The 22,674-nt window shown below is 42.4% G+C and overlaps 1 protein-coding gene across 6 annotated transcripts in view; it reads left to right on the top strand.

Moving 5' to 3' along the window:
* ARHGAP10 (Rho GTPase activating protein 10) overlaps nucleotides 1-22,674 on the top strand; it is a 326,473-nt gene that overhangs the window by 42,434 nt on the left and 261,365 nt on the right. The window lies entirely within an intron of this gene.

Here is a 22,674-nt window from a genome sequence, read left to right as displayed (position 1 = left end):
TCTGGGCTGGCCCTGGGCAGAGCTCTGCTGAGGTCTGGAGCTCCAGTCTAAGGAGCTGGCCCTTGACTGTAGGTTATGAGAAGCCAGGGGAGAATTTTATCTGGATCGTGTTATTGGCATTAACTTTTTGTTAATTTGGTAACAGAGGGGGAAGCAGCCAGAGATGGTTAGACAATATGAAGGGTAGGGCTGTGTCCAGAGGGTGGGTTATTTCAGGAGTGGATTTGGGAGGAAGATCTGGAAGGAAAGAAAAAGGAAGAATACAAAGGTGGGTCACAAAGGTGACCCAATGTTACCTTCAGCTTGGGAGCCTGGAGAATGGTGCTCACGTTGACGTAAAGGGGAAATCAGAGCCCCGCCTCCTTTGGAGAGAACCTCGCAGTTATTTAAAAACTGAGTTGAAATTGCTTATCTTCTCTCCCAAGGAGATTATTATCGATCCTATTTTCAAAGTCAAGGGTCTGCGTCATGTTCCATGCTTTCCAATTGTTTTTATCTTCAGTATCTAAGTTTTTCAGGAGCCTAAACATACAGTCACTTGCCTGGAATAATTTCCTCTTATCCTGAGGTTTAAATGGAAGACTATTGTTTAAAAAATGTCTTAGCCATTCCAGTATAACTTTCTCTAGATATTTATACCCTTATAGTCTTGCCTTAAGTATAAGTGAGATAGTATCTTTGAAAGTCACTTGTTGGGGGGACTTCCTGGTGGCGCAGTAGTGAAGACTCCGAGCTCCCAATGCAGGGGCCCCGGATTCGATCCTTGGCCAGGGAACTAGATCCCACATGCATGCTGCAACTAAGAGTTTGCATGCCACAACTAAGGAGCTGGCGAGCTGCAGGTAAGGAGCGCAGCTGCTGCAACCAAATAAATAAATAAAAATTAAAAAATAAAAGTCACTTACGTTTTTAGCAGTAGAGGCTTAATTACATTGGGTTGCGGTGTAGCTCTTTAACTTTTCTTTGAGTTATCACTTTCTAGTTATTCGATCCTTGTGAACACACACACATTGGTTTACATTTGGGTTTTTCCTTTTTTTTTTGTTGAAAGTAATACATGTTCCAAGTTGGAGAAAATTTGGAACATAATAACAGTTTAAGAAGAAGGGAAAATCTGCTGTGAACTACCCATAAATTACGCCTTTACTGTTTTCCTTCATCTCACTCAGTCTCCCGAGGGCTGCGTGTGGATTGCGGCCATTGTGCCAGGGTGTGGAGTTCCGTGACCCGTGACCCGTGTTCTCTGGCCTCTCCTCTGCCCCAGGATCTGACTTCCCCTGTATTTTGCCTGGGGCCGCATGACTGGGGGCGACGGTAGGAAACCAGATGCTGACCTGGACAAGGAAGGGGTCTGGCAAGCAGGGGCTGGGAGTGAAGAGGGCTGCGCTCGGGGCTCTGATGAGTTGCTGTTCTCATCTCTGCCTCATTCGGGTCTGTCCTCCTGGGGCTTTAGGGCCTGGGGAAGGAGGAGGCTGGGGAAATCAGGCTGAAGAAACTGTGTCACAGCAGAATTCCCCTCGCCTTGTCCTCGTAGAGGGACCTGAGAAGGGGAAGTTCCTCGCCGATCACGCAGAGAGAGAAGGAAACGTTTGAGGTCAGTGACAGGCCAGCCTCAGCCCGAGGTGGCCTGAGCAGGACAGCAGCCATGGGTGGAACAGTACAGGTGTCAGTAAAGGCAGGTAGTGACAGAGCTTAAGGTGCAGCTGGGTGAGCAGATGCCCAAAGGGATGTTGCTTGAGTGGCTCCGAGAGGGGGTCCGGTGACGGGGGAGTGGGCTAAGTGAGCAGCCTGGCTTTGTGCGGGGTAAGCCCTGTCTCCTCCACCTCTCGCCTTTGGGAACTCCAGAGAAAAAGAGGAAGGGCTCAAGTCTTTATTTGGCTGTAGGAGCCGTTGATCCTGCAGACTTAGGGAATAACTGTGAGTGACCTTATTTAGGACCCGGAAACTACTGGGACCTAGGTGTGGTGGCCGTTTAATCTGTTGACCAAACTGGGACACTGTTAATATTTGCATTGGGACTGGACCTGGCAAGCCCAGATCACTCTAGATATCAGGGGGATATTCAGGTCACATATACACATAAAAAGACCTCTAGGAACTCCTTCTTATAGCTTGAGTAGCTCCTTCCCAAGGCCCTAAACTGTTTTCATACGTTGGCTTTTTTGTTCTGCCTTAAAAAAAAATTAAGGTTAGTAGCTCTTTGTTATATTAGGACTATTTTGCTATACTAAATATTTTACCAAAAATATTGTTAATGGCTAGTTGTTTCATCTTATAAATGTACCACAATTTTATTAATTGCATCATGTTAATCATCTAGATTCCATGCCAGCTGTTTGCTACTATGAATGATAACAAAAGCAGTAAATCTTTGTGTATGTCTCAGTATTTCCTCAGAAGTCAGATTCTTAGAAATAGAACGACTGGATCAGATTGTACGGTTCTTGATATGTATGGCCAGTTCTAGGCATTTACGGTAATTTTGAATTTCTCAGTTGAAAAAGTCTGACAGTTCAGCTGCTTGGTTTTGGAACTACTATGAAATACATGATTTTCTGAAAGTCACTAGATAATTTTTACCACTTATGACCTTGGACTACAAAGGGTAATGCAATGAAGCAACAACTTGAATAAAGAAAAGACTTTTGGGGAAGAGAGGGCTAGATAAATCAGGAGTTTGGGATTAACAGATAAACATTACTATATATAAAATAGATAAACAACAAGGATTTACTGTATGGCACAGGGAACTATGTTCAATATCTTGTAATAACCTATAATGGAAAAGAATCTGAAAAAGAATATATATATATATACACACACATATATATATAATGAAATCACTTTGCTGTACACCTGAAACTAACACATTGTAAATGTAAATTTACATTGTAAATCAACTGTATTTCAATAAAAAGTTGTTTGTTTTGGGAAGAAAATTTCTATCGACAAAAATAAACATTTTTGCACATTGTAAAATAAAATTATAAAATAACACTTTTATTGCTAATGCAACCTCTTTTCACATTGCCGTGGAGCAAACGTCTTGGAGAGACTGGATTATACTGAATGGAACTGCGGTGCTTGTGCGGGGTGTGGACAAAGAAACATTTGCCTGTGAGAATTTTTTCCTGACTTTATTGACAGCTGGCACACCACGGTTGAAAGATCAAGTATTGGGCGTGTTGAGCTGTGTGTAGTGTTCAGGAGGAACATGATTCTTTATGTCTGTGATGACAGTTGCTCAACATCATGGGGGCACCGGTGGCATTTCTCGCGTGGCACGTGCATCTCATCAGCATGGAAGTAGCACATTTTCAGCAGTGGGTTCTTCCAGTGTGAGTCAGCCGTGCAGCTGACCAGTCAGCTACTAGTTATAGAATACTACGTTGTGGGAATGGTTGTCAGCAAAAAAAAAAAAAAAAAAAAGTCTGCCTGACCTCAGGGAGAACTAAAGCCGGGAAGTCAGCTTTGAGAGAACTGTGCGTGTAGATCACGGGATCAGATGAAGTGAAGGTGCTTTGTGGAGGCCGTGTGGTAACGGGTTCGGTCACTGCTAACGTCTCTGTGCAGCATGCCAGCCCTGGGCCTGGGGTGCACATTACTGACTGTGTTACAACTTGCTCAGAGGGGTCAGACCAGTTTGCAAACAGGAAAGAAGACACTTCTGGAATGTTCATGTGTCAAAACTTCCTGGTTAGTTTGAAAGCATTCCACAGTTGTTCCTAGCTCGACTAGTCTGTGAAGATTCAAAAGACCCAGGAAGGATTTCCTTCTATTTTAAATATGAGACTGCAGTCCATTCCAAAATGATGAAGTGTGTGGGTGATTATGTTCTAACAGGAAAATAAAGTGTTATTGTATGACACTCGAATAATAATACATTATTATTATATTAATTAATTATATTATATATATATTATATATATATATATATTATATATATATTATTATATTAATTAATTATATTATATTAAGCTAAAGGGGTAGAATAACTTTGAATAGTGACTTGTTTCGCTCCGAGGGTCTCTATGTATCTTGAAGCATCACTAATCTTAAAAAAAAAAAAAAAATCACAGGGCTGGAGTTCTGCTTTCTTAGATTTCCCAGTTTTCTGATGATGACTTGTGTCTCATTCCTTCTGCTGAGTCTGTAATCCAGTGTTCCACTTTGCTTCTCTCTTTTCTCTAGTCCTGGATTTAACATTTATTGTTATGGCTTCCCAGTTGTTTTTGAAAGGTGACTTGACAATGTTGGGCGTAAGTGGAAGCTGTATTACACCCTTCAGATTGATAGCATGGAACTTTTAGAACATGAGTATGGCCAAGGTAGTGTTTGTGATATCTTACGCAGCTCCTTGAATTCCTTGGACATCCCTGAAATGGATGCACATGCATGGTATCCAGGACATGAATGACATGTGGTTTATGCCTTTAAAAAAAGTCATCCTGGGACTTCCCTCGTGGTGCAGTGGTTAAGAATTTGCTTGCCAACGCAGGGAACATGGGTTCGATTCCTGGTCCGGGAAGATCCCACATGCCGCGGAGCAACTAAGCCCCTGCGTCACAACTACTGAAACCCACATGCGTAGAGCCGGTGCTCCTCAGCAAGAGAAGCCACCGCAATGAGAAGCCGGTGCACCGCAACGAAGAGTAGCCCCTGCTCGCCGCTACTAGAGAAAAGCCTGCGCGCAGCAAAGAAGACCCAACGCAGCCAAAAACAAATTAAAAAAAAAGTCATCCAGGCAAGCTGCCCCCCCCCCCCCCATTGTCATATCTGAGCTCTTTGCTCTTAAAATGGGTACTAAGCCTGTTTGAAGGTATTTACGAGGAAGATGTGAATTTGGCTTTCCCTCTCATTGTTAGCGATGACTTTGGCCAGTTATTGTGGATTTTTAGCAATCACTTGAAGTAAGGAAGATTGGACTCTGTGATCTTAATATTACAGTAGGCTTAAAAATACCTATAAAGGCTTGGCTCGTAGATGACTGTTAGCTGACGCTCATATTCTTAATCCTTTAGGTATGCAAACCACTCCCTATTTTCATAATTTAATCACCGAACACATTTTTTTTAAGTCCCAAGTTAGTAGTGAGAAACCGAACCTTGGAATTCCTTTTACAGGATAAACTTGTTTCTGATCTTAGGAGAATTGTGGTTTGTGTGTTTATGTTTATTGGTAAGAATTTTTCTGGGCTGGGTCATTTAAAAACTGTCGGTTTCCAAATTTTCCATGTGCAAAGTTGTTGTTGTTTTTTTTTTTTTTTTTGGTTAAAGATAAGGCAGAGGGAGACCCTAGGCGAAGGCACTGTGACAGTTGTAAACTGCCTGAGAGTTGTTAAGTGGAACTAGCCTTAAGGCAGCTGGAGAGCCTGTTAGCCTTTTGTAAGCAGCTGCATCATATCAAATAACTGATCTGCATTAATGTTAGTACGAAAAGCAGACCGAGTAGTGTCTTTAAGTGTATTTGTTTTATGAATCTGGCAATACCAACCTTCAAGTTGTGTGACCCCTGGAGTACTTGCCCTGTGGGCATGGGAAGCCTAACACCCTACTGAGGGATCCATGAACAGAAACTCAGTTCCTACCCTTGGCAGGGAAAAGAAGCGTGTCAAAACGTTATAGGAAGAATTTTTCCCCCTACTTTCCCATTAGCTTATTCTCTTAACCTAGATGCTGTCCCATCTGCAGGAACAGAAGGGGGTAAACATTCCGTGAAACATTTTGATTGGCGGGTTAGTAGGAAAAACACTGTAATATTTTAAAGGACAGCTGAAGATAAATGGAAACTTAAAAAAAAATTCATTGGTAGATATGCTGCAGGTCCTATGTACTGTATGGCACAAATTAGTTGTTGTGTTTGAGTTAATTTATAACAATAATTACTATCTCTTTACACATAAGGCCTGTTAAAGTTGTTTGGAGGTATGGGTGGAGGAAAGCTGGGTACAAAACTGAATCTGTATTCAGTCTCCATTTCCTTGCCCCCTACTGTGCCTTGTGTTTTGCTCTGGCTTCTCTAGTGATGTGTTCCCTCCCCACGGTCATGCTTCCGGTCTCCTTGGACTCAGCGTAGTGGATGCATTTTACTTCTTACCTTCACCCCTTGGGAGCATTTGCTGTGTTAAGTCACCCCTTTGTTCTTGAAGCACTCCCTGCCTGATTCTGAAGGACTGCTCAGTCCTTCTGCAAAAAAACTTAGCCTCTTGTTCACAAGTCTTATCTCCCCAGCAAATAATCCAGGTGGAAGCTGAGATCAGGGGTGTAACACGTATAAGGTGCCGTAGGCCTTTAGAAGACAGGAGGGAAACTGGAGGACCAGGTGTGAATTCCTGGTAGAAGCAGCATTGAGTTTTTTTTTTCTCTTGTTTAAGTGGCTTTTGAGATGCACTTGGCACGGTGGGAGCTCAGTACTTGAGTGAATGAAGGCAGGGTTTAAACAAACAGTTTGGATCCGGGAAGAGGAGTTTCAGTGTAGGAAACAGCATGAGCAACGCAGTCAGCTGAGGGGGATGATGGAGCTTTGAAGGTGAAAATGAATCATTCTCTTGGCCGGGGTAGGGGTGGCAGGGGGTGGGGCAGGAGGAGGGCAAGGCTGCAAATGGCAGCTAAGGAATTTCGGGTTGTGTTTGTTAGGCAGTGGGTGGAGTGGAGGTGCGGCTGGAAGCATTGGGAAGGTTAATTCGGCAGCAGCGTGTTGCATGGGGTTAGAATGAGGACAGCCTCATTTTGGTCTCACCTCTGGACTCTTCTCAGGCGTTTTGTCCCTGGAGGGGTCAAGTCCCAGCCACTGCCTTCCTGCTGCCCTGGCTCAGTCCTCTTGTCCTTTGGTCACTTCACCTGAACCACCTGGTCCCATGACCATTGACTGTTGAATTCCTACCACCTTGCGTGCACAGCATATCAAGTAATAACAGCCTTAACTCCGGTCTCCTGATAACACGAATACAAATGCAGTAACCTTGGGAGAAATCTTGGTACCTGGTGGGAAATACAACAGCGTGTGGGTGGAATTAACTCGAAGCCCCAGATCCCTGAGCAGGTCTGTGATGTAGGAAAGTGCGTGAAGAGGGTGTGGGCCCTGTGAGCTGGGTGCCTTGGATGGGATTAGGAATAAGGGGCTTAGGGTGAAATCAGGGCTCAGTGTTTGCTTAAAACCCTAATTAATAGTTCCCAGGAATGGAAAACATGAGAAGTGACTTTCCTCTCTTCCTCTGCAGGACTCCTTTCCCCCATATACACAAACTAAACACACCTTCCCGAAAACGCCACATTGACATCATAGTAGCTTTTTGTTTTTTTCTCTCTAAAAGAGTAAGTACTTCTAAGGTCAAGTGAAAGTATGAAGGAAACATTCTGAAGGCACTTCTTTCTGTCCAAACCTTGGTGAGCTTGGGGGCAAGGATCAAGGGTGGGGTGACAGGGCTTCCCTGGTGGCACAGTGGTTGAGAGTCCGCCTGCCGATGCAGGGGACATGGGTTCGTGCCCCGGTCCGGGAAGATCCCACATGCCGCGGAGCGGCTGGGCCCGTGAGCCATGGCCGCTGAGCCTGCGCGTCCGGAGCCTGTGCTCTGCGACGGGAGAGGCCACAACAGTGAGAGGCCCGCATACCACCAAAAAAAAAAAAAAAAAAAAAAAAAAGGTGGGGTGACAAGTGCACTGGGCTGGGATCCCCTGTCTTCACCTCTGCTGGCCTCTCTCTTCCTTTGTACACATTTGGGAATGTTCTGTGCACATGACTTGAGCCATGGGTAATCAGCAGGCTGCCTGCCTTATCTCAATAAGTGTTATCTATGTTAGATCTTTCTGGTGGGTGAAAATGAATAAAAAAGTGTCCTTCTGAGATATTAGAGAATAGAGAACTGTGATTATAAGTGTTTTGATAGATTCCTGTGACATCAGGAAACAGATACTTGCTTATGCTTGAGAAAATATTCATGCTTCATTGTTATTTATAAGCTATGGAACAGCTGGGATGTCTGGAAAGTCACTCAGATGGAATAAAACTAGGACTACCTACGTTAGAACGTCAGTTAATATTGTGATCATAAACATGTTGCTGATGCCATAAATCCATTCAGTTCTTGCAGCAGCAGCAGCAACTTTCCTCAGCTACTGGAATTTTCACTGACCTGCCGACCTGAGTGCAAACTGCAAGGGGGTGGTTGCTTTGGTGAGAGCATCCTTCCCTCTTAGCAGCTCCTACTGTCTTTGCGGGTGAGCCCTGAAAAAAGAGGCTCCTGGTATAAACATTATCTGCGTTCAATTTGTGGAAGTCAGCTTAACGATAATCTTAAATTCAGCTTGCTAAATTACAACCTAAGCAATATTTTGTGTAGGTGTATCTCTGTGTGTGTGCTGAGTGCCACCTGGCTATGGCCTCCGCATATTTTAAGCGAGTTTCAGAAATTCTGCTTAGCACAATATCCTAATTCTGACCTCATGCTTCAGGTAAGTGTGTCAGGTATGTGGAGGTGAACTGGGCTGCCTGGTGTCACACAGCTAGGTGGTATCAGAACTCACACCTTTTGTATTTTCACTTTCTATTCAGGGCTTTCCCCAATAAACTACAGTTTTTCTCTTTAAAACAGTGATGGAAGTTGTTTAGAGTCAGAGCATTCCTGTTGGTACAGGGAGGCAGGATCCACATGAAATGTGGGCATCTCATCAGCTCTCCTTGGTAGGGATTTATGAGGGCTCACATTTGGTGCTTTTCTATTAGCAATTGATAAGGTGTGTTCTTAATGAACAGAGAGTTTTTTTCTTAATCCTCGTGTCTTAGCTTGGGTTGTTATAACAAAATATCATAGGCTGAGTGGCTTAAACAACAGATATTTATTTCTCATTTCTGGAGGCTGGGAAATCCAAGATGAAGGTGCCGCCAGATTTGTTCCTGGCGAGAACCCTCTTCCTGGCTTGTCCACCTTCTTGCTGTGTCCTGATATGGTGGAGAGAGAGCACACAAGCTTTGGTCTCTTCTTCTTATAAGGACACTAATCCTATCAAGGGGCCCCACCCTCATGACCTCATCTAAACCTAATGACCTCATCTAACTCTAATTACCTCCCGAAGGCCCTTCCTCCAAATACCATCACTTTGGAGGTTAGGGCTTCACCATATGAATTTGGGGTGCACACAAACATTGGGTCCATAACACACAGTGATACTGTTTTTTAAATGGGCTGTCTGGTAGAAAATATGTGTTCTAGAGGAGATCCAGTGTATCAGTACTTATTATTCATACAAATATTCAAAGATTTGATGCACTGTATTTGAAAAGACTCAGAGATGACTAATAATTTGACTTTTTCTATGTGCTTGTCCAGTTATTGAGCAAATATTTACTTGAGCACATCTTATGATTCAGGCCCTGTGCTGGGTTCTAGGCTGAAGGGATAAGAAAGCTGTAGCACACCTTTGGTAGCCAGTATTAAAGTTGTATACAAAGAGTTTTTCTTCCAATCTTCTTTCAAATAAATTTTATCAAGTTGCAATCTTGTCCTGTTTTTTTTCATATGCAATATTATGAACACACATAATATATAGATAATATAATGAATACCTAAGTACTCACACCTGGCTCTGTCAGATCTTAATATTTGAAGGAAACATGTCAAAATGTTTTTTTTATTGTGAGAAATGAACATCGCTGGGAATTGAAGACCCTTGTGTGTCACACCTTGTCCTCCGTGTCTCTGTCCTTTTTTAGAAGTAACCACTATCCAGGATTTGGGGTATACCATTACCATGCATGATTTTATGCTTTTATTATACATGTATGAGTTTATGAGCAATGTAAAATAATCATTTTTAAAACTTTATCAAAAAGATAGCAAACTGTGTAAGTTTTTCTGTACCTTGAGAGAAAAAACAGCCATAAAAAATTACCTTTGGGGCTTCCCTGGTGGTGCAGTGGTTGAGAGTCCGCCTGCCGATGCAGGGAACACGGGTTCGTGCCTCATTGTGGGAAGATCCCATATGCTGCGGAGCGGCTGGACCCGTGAGCCATGGCCGCTAAGCCTGCGCGTCCGGAGCCTGTGCTCCGCAACCGGAGAGGCCACAACAGTGAGAGGCCCGCGCACCGCAAAAAAAAAAAAAAGAAAAAAAAATTACTTTTGAGATTCATTCGTTTTGATACCTAGCTCTAGTTCTTTTTAAAAAACTGATGTATATAGTATTCCTTTGTATGATTAGTCTATGTTATATTAGCCTGTTCTCCTGTTGTCAGATATGCTTGGCATGTTTCCGAATTTTCAGTATTGTAAACAGCACTGCTTGGACATTATTGTTTATGTCTCCTGATGTGTGTGTGTAAGATTCTCTGGGGACACGTGTGAGTGTGGAGTTGCTGGGTGAAGCTTATCTCCAGCTTTACCAGATAGTGTCACATTGCTGTACAGAGGAGCCAGTTTACATTCTCCTCAGAATATCTGTGATCTTGTTGAACTGCATCTTCCCCAACACTTGGTATCATCAAGCTTTGGAAGTTTGCTCATCTGTGTAGTGTAAAGTGATACCTTACTGTTTCTAGCTTTAACGCTGCAGTTCCCTGATTGCAGTGAGGTCGACTGTCCTATTACATGTCTGTTGGCCTTTCAGGCTGCTGCTTCTGTGTGGCTGTTCATAAGGTACCCCCACTTCTTTATTGGTGGTGGGACTCGGGTGCAGAAAAGTGGATTGACTGTAATCTTTGATTCATGACACATGATCATCATCGGGTTTTGTATGACCCTCTCGTTTATTCATATTTTTGATGTAATGAATACCTGTGAACTCATCAGGGTCTGAAACATTACCAACAGTTTCCATCTGCCTGTGCTTCTCCCTGCTCCATTCCTCTGCCTCCCCCTACACCCCTCATTTTTTTAAAATACTATCTTGAACTTTAATCATTGCTTCTCATCTAGTCCCCCCACACCCCCCATTTTTAAAAATAATATCTTGAACTTTAATCATTGCTTCTCATCTAGTTCTGTATGTGCTCTTCACTCAGGACCTTGTTTTTCTCATTCCCTGTTATTAGTATGATTTATCTGGGTTGTTGCCTTGGCTTTGTCCATTCATTTTCACTGCCCTATAACATTCCCCAGTTTTACTATTTTTCTATCATTTCACCTGTGACTGGGTTATTTCTAGTTTTGTTGTTATGCACCATTCTTCTATCAATGTTCATTTTTATGAATCTTGCTGGTTGTGATCAGGATGGTCTCTTGAATACTATCTGGGACAGGAAATGCTGGATTAGATATTCTGATATTAACTTGGTTAGCTAATTCCAATTTTTTCCCTACAAGGTGTACCATTCATGTTCCCATGAGCAGTGAATCAGGTTGCTCTAGAGCTTCTTCTCAATTTGTAGTTCTTTTTGTGTATATAATTCTCATTGGTACACAGCTCTTGGTTTGGTGGAATTGGTAATAAGGTTTGATTTCCTTGTAACACGCCAGCTGGTCTGGAGGGAGTGGGGGAGGAACCCATAAACCTGCCTGGCTCACTGCTGGAGGCTACCATTGTTTGTGAAAAGAACCTGATATTTGCGGGTGGCCATGTGGGCTTAGGTCATTTGCAGCATCTCTCTTCACGTGTATTTGATTCCTGCTTTTATGTTGATAATTATTTAAGATTTATTGGTTTTATAATATATCTCATAAGTCTATTTAAAGTTAAAGCAGGTAGAATCGCTGCTGTTTTGTAGTGTCTGCTCTGTTTGTTCATGGTGGCTTTTTTCCTTGTGTGTTTTTTAGTTTTGGATTGTGAGCTCCTTTTCGGTTGAGTTTTATCTGTGGGAGTCCTGGGAGACCTGGGTCGAAGGTGTATTAAAAATATAGAGTAGGAGTTTGATTGACAAAATACTTAGCAAAGTTGGGTAAACTAAAATAAACATCCTGTAATGCATAGCTGTGATTGTGTAAAAAGTATGGAAAAATCCCTAGCATCTGACAATGAGGAAAAGACATAATTCCAGACGGTATACTAGGTATATACTGAACTTACAGCAGAGTCAGAATCAAGATGCTTGGTGTCTTCACACCAACATGGGGAGAGAGAAGGAGGTTTTGGGCAAGGAGTTGGAGCTGGGATCTTCCTCCATATCTAGTTTGCCAGGACCACTCTGTGGCTGCACCCTCGGTGAAGGGATGGACCAGAAAACACCTGCCCACCAACACAGAAATCTGAAGAAGTTTGTCCATCTCAGCCTGGGCTCTGGGTAGGGGATGCAGGTGCTCTGGTCTCTTCCTAAAATTAGAAAGCACAGGTGGTCCCTTACCTCTTAGGGTTCACACGCATGCAACCCAAGTTTTCCAGGAATCGCCAAGTCAGGGAATTAGCATAAAATCCAATACAGAGTCAGTGATGGCCCTCTGCTGAGGTGCCTCCCAAAAACAAATCCGTGGCTGTTTACATGTCTTCTGCCTTAGCAGTAAGCTGCTTGGAATGTGGACACATTCCAAGAAGCACCTGTGCACCTGTGTACATCAGTGTGCTTGTGGAATGAATAAGTGAACAAGTGGAAACACGTGGGCATTTTTAAACATACATAACTTTTACCCACTATGTAGATTTTCAACATGTTAAGAAAATAAAGCTTAGAAGGGATGCTATTTTGCAGTTAAATTTTTTACAGTTTTCAAATCATTCTTCCATTCTTAGAATCGTCTTCAGATCCCAGAATCAGCAGACATTTATTGAGCATCTTTGCTGTTCTGTGTGTTGTGAAGGATACAAAGACGACTGTGTGCTCTGCCCGTTAGGGAGTGACAAGCTTGAACAGAAATCATTACGTGCAAAGTGCCAAATAAGTGCTATAGTAAATTTTAACATAGTTTCGGGATAGCAGAGGTTGGCAGTGATTCATTTCACCTCAGGGATTTGTTCATTCAGTGAACATTTACTAGAGCTTCCATGTGGTCAGCACTGGGAGGATTACAAAAGTACCTAAGATTTATTGTACGCTCACCCACGTATTAGGCTGCAAACATTTTATATACAGTTAATGTCTACAATGTAATTTAATTCCCACAACATCCCCTTGAAGAGGATCCTATAATTATCCTCATTTAAAAAACTTTGTATTGAAATTTAGCATATATTTAGAGAAGTCCACTTTCACACATGTAGACCTGGATGGACGTTCATGAATTGTATACACCTGTGTAACCAGCACCCAGAGTAAGAACAAACTAAACATTACAGACACTCCAGAGCGCCCCCTTATGCCTCCTTGACTTCCAACGGCAATTTTTTTTTCTTTTTCTGTATTTTCTAGAAATGGAATCCTGTAGTATGTATTCTTTTGGTATGTTGCTCTATTGTATGTAGTTTGGGATTGCTCATTCCCATTGTTGCCTAGTATTCCATTAGCCCCATTTTACTAGTAACGAATGTATTACAGTGCCACTAAGCGTTTTTTTCGAAACATGATTTTTCACGTTCTTACGGTGTTGGTGTTCTGTCATGTAGGTATAGAATGATTAATTTAATCCCAATGAATTTATCCTTCTGATGGATATCTGGGTTGTTGCTAACATGTCATCACTGATACTTTACCATAAAAGAAAAAAATCCATTTCAGTATTTAAAGTACGTTTTTAGTTTCCAGCTACTTTGCGGTTGACAATGATCAGGTCCATATAAATATGGCCGCTAACAAAGTATTGATTTCCCCCGTGGCTTCTTTGTGAGGTAGCAGCTGCCAGGCAGGGGTGGCTTTTGTAGTTTTTGTACATGGTCTACTTGCCTTTTTTTTTTTTTTTTTTGGGTTCGTGGGCCTCTCACTGTCGTGGCTTCTCCCGTTGCGGAGCACAGGCTCCGGACGCGCAGGCTCAGCGGCCATGGGTCACGGGCCTAGCCGCACCGCGGCATGTGGGATCTTCCCGGACCGGGCCACGAACCCGTGTCCCCCACATCGGCAGGTGGACTCTCAACCACTGTGCCACCAGGGAAGCCCAGTCTACTTGCCTTTTGAAAGTACCTTGTAAGTGTATGTAGTGTCCTTGCTTTTTTCCTTTTGCCCTATTTCTGTTGTCTTCTTCTTACTCCCCTTTTCTCTTTGAAAGTTTATTAGATCATCTCAGTTCCGCTGTAGCCCCAAATTATATTCCTTTGCCTGAGGGGTAGCTCTCCCTTTGGTCTACTGATGAGTCCTTCAGGAGGCTCTCCAGGGGTAAGGAGTCTTCAGAGGACATAGAATTTTCTTTTTCTTTTTTTTAATTGAAGTATAGTTAATTTATAATGTTGTTAGTTTCTGGTGTACAGCAGAGTGATTCAGATATATATACATATATATATATATACACACACACACACACACACACACACACATATACACACACACAGACACACACATATATATACTTTTTCATATTCTTTTCTGTTATACTTTATTACGAGATATTGAATATAATTCCCTGTGCTATACAGTTGGATCTTGTTTATCTATTTTATTTATTTCTATATTTATTTATTTATTTATGGCTGTGTTGGGTCTTTGTTGCTCCCCGCGTGATTTCTCTAGTTGCGGTGAGTGGGGGCTGCTCTTCGCTGTGGTGCGCAGGCTTCTCATTGCAGTGGCTTTTCTTGTTGCGGAGCACAGGCTCTAGGCATGTGGGCTTCAGTAGTTGTGGCACACGGGCTCAGTAGTTGTGACTTGTGGGCTCTAGAGCTCAGGCTCAGTAGTTGTGGCGCACAGGCTTCGTTGCTCTGTGGCATGTGAGCTCTTCCCAGACCAGGGCTCGAGCCCGTGTCCCCTGCATTGGCAGATGGATTCTTAACCACTGAGCCACCACGGAAGTCCTCTATTTGTATATAGTAGTTTGTATCCGCGAATCCCAAAGTTCTAATTTATCTCCCCCAACCCTTTCCCCTTTGGTAACTATAAGGTTGTTTTCTCTGTCTGTGGGTCCGTTTCTATTTTGTAAATAAGTTCTTTTGTATCATATTTTAGGTTCCATATATAATGATACTATATGATACTTGTCTGTGTCTGACGTACTTAGTATGATAATCTCTAGGTCCATCCATGTTGCTACAAATGGCATTATTTCATTCTTTTTTATGGCTGAGTAACATTCCACTGTATATATATACCATATACCACATCTTCTTTATCCATTCATCTGTCGATGGACATTTAGGTTGCTTCCAGGTCCTGGCTACTGTAAATAGTGCTGCAGTGAACGTTGGGGTACATGTGTCTTTTTGAATTAGAGTTTTGTCCAGATATATGCCCAGGAGTGGGATTGCTGGATCATATGGTAACTCTGTTTTTAGTTTTTTAAGACACCTCCTTACTGTTTTCCATAGTGGCTACACCAATTTACATTCCCACCAACAGTGTAGGAGGGCTCCCTTTTCTCCACATCCTCTCCAGCATTTATTATTTGTAGATTTTTGATGATGGCCCTTCTGACCCGTGTGAGGTGATACCTCATTGGAGCTCTGATTTGCATTTCTCTACTAATTAGCAGCGTTGAACATCTTTTCATGTGCTTATTGTGTAGACATTTCTTTGTGAAACATTGTTTAGTGCTGTGATTCACAAAGGGAACTTCTGGAGTGTGAGCTCCTGGAAGGTAGGAGCTGTGTGGTAGTCACCATGGCGCCTTGCATGTAGTTGGTGCTCAATAAATGACTCATTGAGGACCTGCTGGAGCCTCAGGCTTGTATTCTTTTGATTGAACTCTATAATGTCATGATTTATGCTTTGCGGGAATATGATTAATTTTCTTAGACTCTTCAAACACAAATAGAATACCTGGAGCTCTTTATTTAAATTTTTTTCTCTATTCTGTTAGTAAAGATGAGTGATTTAGGAGTGCACTAGAAAATAAATTTATAATGGTTTTGCTATAATATGAAGTTTCTTATATTTTCTCCATTCTTTGAATATTAATTGAAGCCCAACCTACTGAATGTCATGCAGTAGACATAGAAAGATGCATATGAATAATTCCCTGCCCTTGGGGAACTTAGTGGGAGAGACAGACACATATATGAATATAATACAGTGTGGTAAAATAGATCAATATAGCTGTGAGTAGGTTTTGGTTTTTGAACACCGTGGAAGGGGAGACCTCAGCATAGCAGATGGAGAGGGTGTCCATCCTGGGTCCTCCTGGAATAGGTGACACTGGAACAGAATCTTAGGGAGAGTGCTTAAATTCCTACACAACCTTCCACCCAGGCGCTACTCCACCTCTTTTCCCCTTTATTTCTAGAGTGGGAGTACTGCCTATAGTTACAATATTCTACCCTTTCTAATGTAAAAATCTGATTTTTGTCTTTTCCCCTCACATCACCTGGCTCTTCTCTTGCGGGGTCATGCTGATTCGAGCTCTGACATGGCTTTAGAATGTGGTTTCTGCTGTCTTGTCCTCTCTTTCCTCCCATGGATGCTTCCTGGGTTTGGAGGAAAAGGGGTAGAAATCAGTTTTGGTTGTGTTTTAAGCATCTGACCTGGAGCCTGGCACATCGTGGGTTCAAACTTCTGTTGAACCAGAATGACCCGAGTGATCTCTAACTGGTCTTCCTTCCTCTTGTCTCTTTTCCTTCCCTTTGACTTTATACAGGGTCGTCAAAATTAGTAGAACTCCGCCCTCCCCCGGCATCATTCCTCTGCTTAAAATTCTTCTGTGACTCCTTCTCATCCTCAAGATGAAAATCCAGCGTCTTAGTCCAGGTCCTTACCATTGACCCAGCCTGCATGAAGTGCACCCCATCATACTGCATGTCAGAGCATGCCTTGAGATCTTTGTTATTTCCTGGCCCCATGTACTCTCCTTTTTTCTGATGTGTCATTTCTGTGTCAGGTATTAAGATCCAGCTCAGCTGTCACCCCCCGCCGTGAAACCTTCCCTAACTTTGCCAGGAAGAATTAGTACCCTCTGCTGGGTTCCCTGACGTCTGTCCAGTCAGTCCTCTTGTAGGGTTTCTATATTACGCTACAACCCTCTGTTTCCCTCTGCATTTCCCCCATTACACTGAGGGCCAGGAATTGTGCCTGATTCTTCTTTGTCCCCTGGTCAGGCCCATGTTACATGTCAGACAAATAGATCGTCCCTATAAACACACTTCCTGCTTTCCCATCTCTCTTGTTTTGCTTGCATGATTTTTAAAATGATGGACATGCCTTACCATCAGCTCTATTTAAATGTAGTGCATTATTCAAGGGCCCGTTTCTCATGCCTTGTCTGTGAAGTTTTCTGTGATTACGGCACCCCAGGATATTGGCAGCTACCTCTGAACCACCTATGTTTGTTCGCCCTTGGCTGTGGCACTTATACGACATCCTGCTATTATTTTTTTTAAACCTATACACTTAAAAAAAATTTATTTGTGTATTTATTTTTGGCTGTGTGGGGTCTTCATTGCTGCGCGTGGGCTTTCTCTAGTTGCGGCGAGCAGGGGCTACTCTTCCTTGCGGTGCATGGGCTTCTCATTGCGGTGGCTTCTCTTGTTGCAGAGCACGGGCTCTAGGTGTGTGGGCTTCAGTAGTTGTGGCTTGCGGGCTCTAGAGTGCAGGCTCAGTAGTTGTGGTACACGAGCTTAGTTGCTTCGCGGCATGTGGGATCTTCCTGGACCAGGGCTTGAACCTGCGTCCCCTGCATAGGCAGGCAGATTCTTAACCATTGCACCACCAGGGGAGCCCAACACCTGCTATTATTATTTGTACTTTTGTTGTGTATGGGTCATCTCTCCCTAGTTAGATTATAAACTCTGAAGTTAGAGGTCTTCTCATAGATAATTTTGAATTGTCTCTGTGAAAAATAGAATTCCTTATTTAATATTCATTTGTTCTTTAAAAGTAGGTCTGCTAGTGACACATTCTTTTAGTTCCCTTTGAGAATGTCTATTTGCCATTCATCCCTGAAGGATACTTTTGCTGGATATAAAATTTTCAGTTGACAGTTCTTCTGTTTCAGCACTTAAAAAATGTGCTACTTCCTTTAATCCCCATGGTTTCAGATGGGAAATTCACTGTCATTTGAATTGGTGTTCCGCTCCTGATAGTGTGTCATTTCTATCTGGCTGCATTCAAGACTTTTTGTCTTTAGTTTTCAGAAGTATAGTTAGGATGTTATGATACTTTACCATTGACCCCAGCCTTGGCATGGATTTTTTTGGGTTTATCCTGATTCAGGAGTTTGCTCAGCTTCTTAAATCTGTATGTTTGTGACTTTTACTAAATTTGGGAAGTTTTCAGTCATCATTTCTTTGACTACTCTTCCAGCCTCACCCCATTTCTCCTCTCCTTCTGGGACTCTGATGATACAGATGTTGGATCTTTTGTTGTTTCACAGGTTCCTGAGGCTCTGTTCATTTTTTTCAGCCTGTTTTCTCTCTGTTGTTCAGATTGAGTGAATTCTATTTGTTTTTGTCCTCAAGTCCATGGATTCTGTTCTCTTTCATCTCCACTCTACTGTTGAGCCCATCCTGTGAATTTTTACTTCTGTTATTCTATTTCCCAGTTATATAATATTCTTTTTTATATCTCCTATTTATTTGCTGAGCATTTCTATTTTTTAATTTGTTTTAACAGAATTTATAATGGATTGTTGAAGCACTTTTATGACTTTTATGCTTTAAAGTCCTTATCAGGTACTTCCAACATCTCACTTTTCTCTTGGTTGGCATCAGTTGATTGGCTTTTGTCATTCAAGTTGCGGTTTTCCTGGTTCTTGGTCTGATGGGTGATTTCCCATTGTATCCATTTTGCCTGGACATATGAGGTCTCATTTAAATCTTGTATTTCAGCAGGCAGTCACCCTGTTTAGTTTTAGTACAGTTGTAGGCTGTGGTTTCAATGACAGGTTAATTTTCAGTGCCTTTGCAGTGTTATTTTAATCTGCTTGGTTGACCAGGTGTTGCTGGAGCTCACGTTGCTCCCTGCTGGTACTGGTTGCCGGGGTGGAAGGTGTCTCCCTGGGTGGGGGCACTGGGCATCTCTTGGTGGAAGACGGTAGACTCAGGCCTCTGGGGAATAGGAACTTCCCTGAGTGCAGTGGATCTCCCCTGCCTGTGGGGGACAGAGACCTTTTCTTGATCTGGTCACTTGTTGAAGTGAGATGTCTCTACTGGTGCCCCGTGGCTTCTCTGAGGTTTCTGGGCAGGGGAAGTGGGGAGTCTCAGGCTCAAAGAGGCTTCCTGGGCTGGGCCATGTGTCACTGGGTTCCTTGTGTGTGGCCTCCTGTCTTAGTGCGTATGTCCTGGCTCTCCTAGTTGCTTATTACTGGTGGGGCTTCAGATAGACCCCTTTTTGTATGGTGTAGGGCTTGCCTGATGTTGCCAGAGGGACTCCTTCCGTCTGGAGTAGGAGTGAGCCTCCATGTGCTGCCTGCTGTCGTAAGGATGGGGGTTGGGACATGGTGGGCCTGGGTGGCTGCCGTCTTTGGTTGGTGGGGAGGGGGGAAATGCAAGATACCCTTTGCTGTGCGATTCCTTGAGTCCTGAAATCACAAGCTGGTTTGCTTTCTTCTTACCACCGTTTAGAGTTCTCTTTTGTTATTTCCAGCATTTTTACTAGTTAGCGGGGAGGAGCAGGGGAAATATGTCCATGCTATTTTGTCCCTAATCATTCATCTCTAAATGTCAGATTTTTAAAAGCAATTAAAAATGTCAGGAAAGTTTAGCATTGATTTTTTTGTGTCGGCCAAATCATGTGACTGAGCTGTCTTACTTTACTAGGTTAGGAAATTTGAGACTCAGTCAGGTTACTTGACTTGCTCAGGGGTCCTATTGCTAGTTCATTGCAGAATCCAGCCTTGACCTAGGTTCTTGGTGAGGAATCCAGTATGTGTTTCATTGTAGCAAATTAGGTCAGAGAGTTATCTGGAGGAGAAGAGAACCTTGCAGTGCTGTAGTGTGGTTAGAACATTAACACACCAAAGAATTTATTCCCCAAGTGAAAAACCTATCCGAATACAAGAAGAAGAGAATCCAGTCTTATCTTTTATTGACTGAGATTGAATGACAGGCTTGCTGTATATTTGTACCCATTTTAATACTAATCATTTTTGATAAAGTCTAAGATAATATTCTTCTGCTTTTACTATAAAAACATCTGAATGACCTTATAAAATGTTCCTCTTGCAAAAGAGAGTTCTATCGCTGGTAATCATCACCATAGTCTACTTCAAAGAGAGTAAAGAATGTAACAAAGATTGGTGACGCTGTCTAAACAAATTACTATCATAGCATTCTCTGTGGCTTTTTAACAGATAATCTCTGTGTCCTCCATAGACATTAGATACTTCTCCTAGTGTTTTCCCAGGAAGCTTTTTCCTGTATGGCAGAGTTGGAGAAATGGAGAAATCCAGATGTGAACTCTTTGGTTGTTTGTAAATTTTTTTCTTTTTCTTTTTTTTTTGAAGTCTCCAGCGTTTTACAGAAAATAGGGTCAGAGCTGAACTGATGCCCAAACTCTATAGATCTGAGAGGGGAAGCATTTACTTCTTCCCCTAAGACTTTCCATGAGGCACCACAAGAATGAGGTATGAAAAATAGGACTAAATCCTGGCTCTGTTTAATGTCATTTGGGTAATGATGACCATAGGGGCCCATGGGATGGGTGGCACTGCCTCTCTGTCCCCTTATGTACTTGTTCTTCTCGTCCTGCTTTTGTTTTTTCTTCCTCTTCTGTACTCATGGAGTCTTGCTGAAAAGATAAAATCTCTGATCCCTACTGAAGAAGGGAATTAAACATATTGGGCTTTGGAGAACTTTTCCCATCATTCATGATAAAACACTTGCATGGGGGCTTTCCTGGTGGCGCAGTGGTTAAGAGTCCACCTGCCAATGCAGGGGACACAGGTTTCAGCCCCGGTCCAGGAAGATCCCACATGCTGCGGGGCCACTAAGTCCGTGCGCCACAACTACTGAGCCTGTGCTCTGGAGCCCGCAAGCCACAACTACTGAGCCTGCGTGCCACAACTACTGAAGCCCACGTGCCTAGAGCCCGTGCTCCACAACAAGAGAAGCCACCACAATGAGAAGCCCGTGCACCGAAACGAAGAGTAGCTCCTGCTCGCCACAACTAGAGAAAGCCTGCGTGCTGCAACAAAGACCCAACACAGCCAAAAATAAATAAATAAATTTATATATATAAAAAAAAAACGCAACCCACTTGCATAGGTAATCCATATGTGAAAATCAGTTGTTCAGAATTTGGAGTAAAGTTTCATGAAAAATCCTATATACTGTAATCATAAAAAAGCTGTACAGTATAATGGTTAGGTTTTCAAACCTGCCTTCTCTAATCCATGATGCATGTAGTTGAGCTATGATGCTACAGGTAAGATAGTAGTATGAGTGCTAATAATTTACCAACTGTTGATGGCTTAGAATTAGAAAATGTTAACATCAGACAGGACCCTTTTGGACCACTGTTCTGACCTCCCACTCTCAGCAGTGTCTCCACGATACAAGCAGTGATAATGTCTCATAATTGCCTGCAAGGAGACAGCCCACTGTATTATAGTTGGCAAGTCCTGCTTTATCCTAAACCAAACCTGCTCCCTTTAACTTCTTCCTGTATTGGCTTTTTAGACCATGCAGGGTGAATCTAAGAATTGTTCTGATTAACGTTCCCCACAATTCAGAAACAGAAGTTACGATTCTACCTTCCTAACATCCTGTCTTAATTGATGGGGTTTTTGGAGTTGTTATCCTGATATCCTGATGGGGTTTTTGGAGTTGTTATCCTGATTTTTTAGTGTTTGGTTTTGCCAGTGTCCCTTTAAATTGTGGTCCAAACGAAACACAGTGCCCCAACGTTTTCTTATTCATGCAGGGAATATTATTTCTTAAAACCTCCCACTCCTGGGCATGTATCCAGAGAATACTCTAATTCGGAAAGATATATGCACCCCAATGTTCATAGCAGCACTATTTACAATAGCCAAGACGTGGAAGCAAACCAAGTGTCCATCAACAGATGAATGGATAAAGGTGTGGTACATACACAATGGAATATTACTCAGCCATAAAAAAGAATGAAATCATACCATTTGCAGCAACATGGATTATCATACTAAATGAAGTAAGTCAGACAGAGAAAGACAAATACCGTATGATATTGCTTATATGTGGAATCTGAAAAAATGATACAAATGGACTTATTTACAAAACAGAGACAGACTCACAGACAAAGAAAACAAACTTATAGTTACCAAAGGGGAAAGGGGGTGGGTGAGGGATAAATTAGGAGTTTGGGATTAGCAGATACAAACTGCTATATATAAAATAGATAAATAACAAGGTCCCACTATATAGCACAGGAAACTATATTCAATATCTTGTAATAAACCATAATGGAAAAGAATATGAAAAAGAATACATATATATACATGTATAACTGAATCACTTTGCTGTACACCAGAAACTAATACAACATAGTAAATCAACTATACTTCAATTTAAAAAAAATTAACTCTTCGTCTCTTAACTTCCCTTTTTCTTTTTGGTGGTTCTGCTGTTCTCTGTCACCCAGACAGGATAATTTAGTAATCTTTTATTCATTAATTTCCTTTGCTACAGTTAGTTGTAGGAAATCCAATATTACTCCCAAGGCCTTCCCTGAAGAAACTGAAGCTTGGAGTGGTTACTTGCCCAGGGTCACCCAACTGGTCACCATTGACACTAGTGTGCGAGCCCCAGTCTGTCTGACACCAGAACCCAT

This window comes from Tursiops truncatus, chromosome 5 (assembly GCF_011762595.2).
Source record: "Tursiops truncatus isolate mTurTru1 chromosome 5, mTurTru1.mat.Y, whole genome shotgun sequence".
Taxonomy (NCBI): domain Eukaryota; kingdom Metazoa; phylum Chordata; class Mammalia; order Artiodactyla; family Delphinidae; genus Tursiops; species Tursiops truncatus.
The sequence above is the reverse complement of the archived record's forward strand: the minus strand, read 5'-3'. Positions and strand labels throughout refer to the sequence as shown.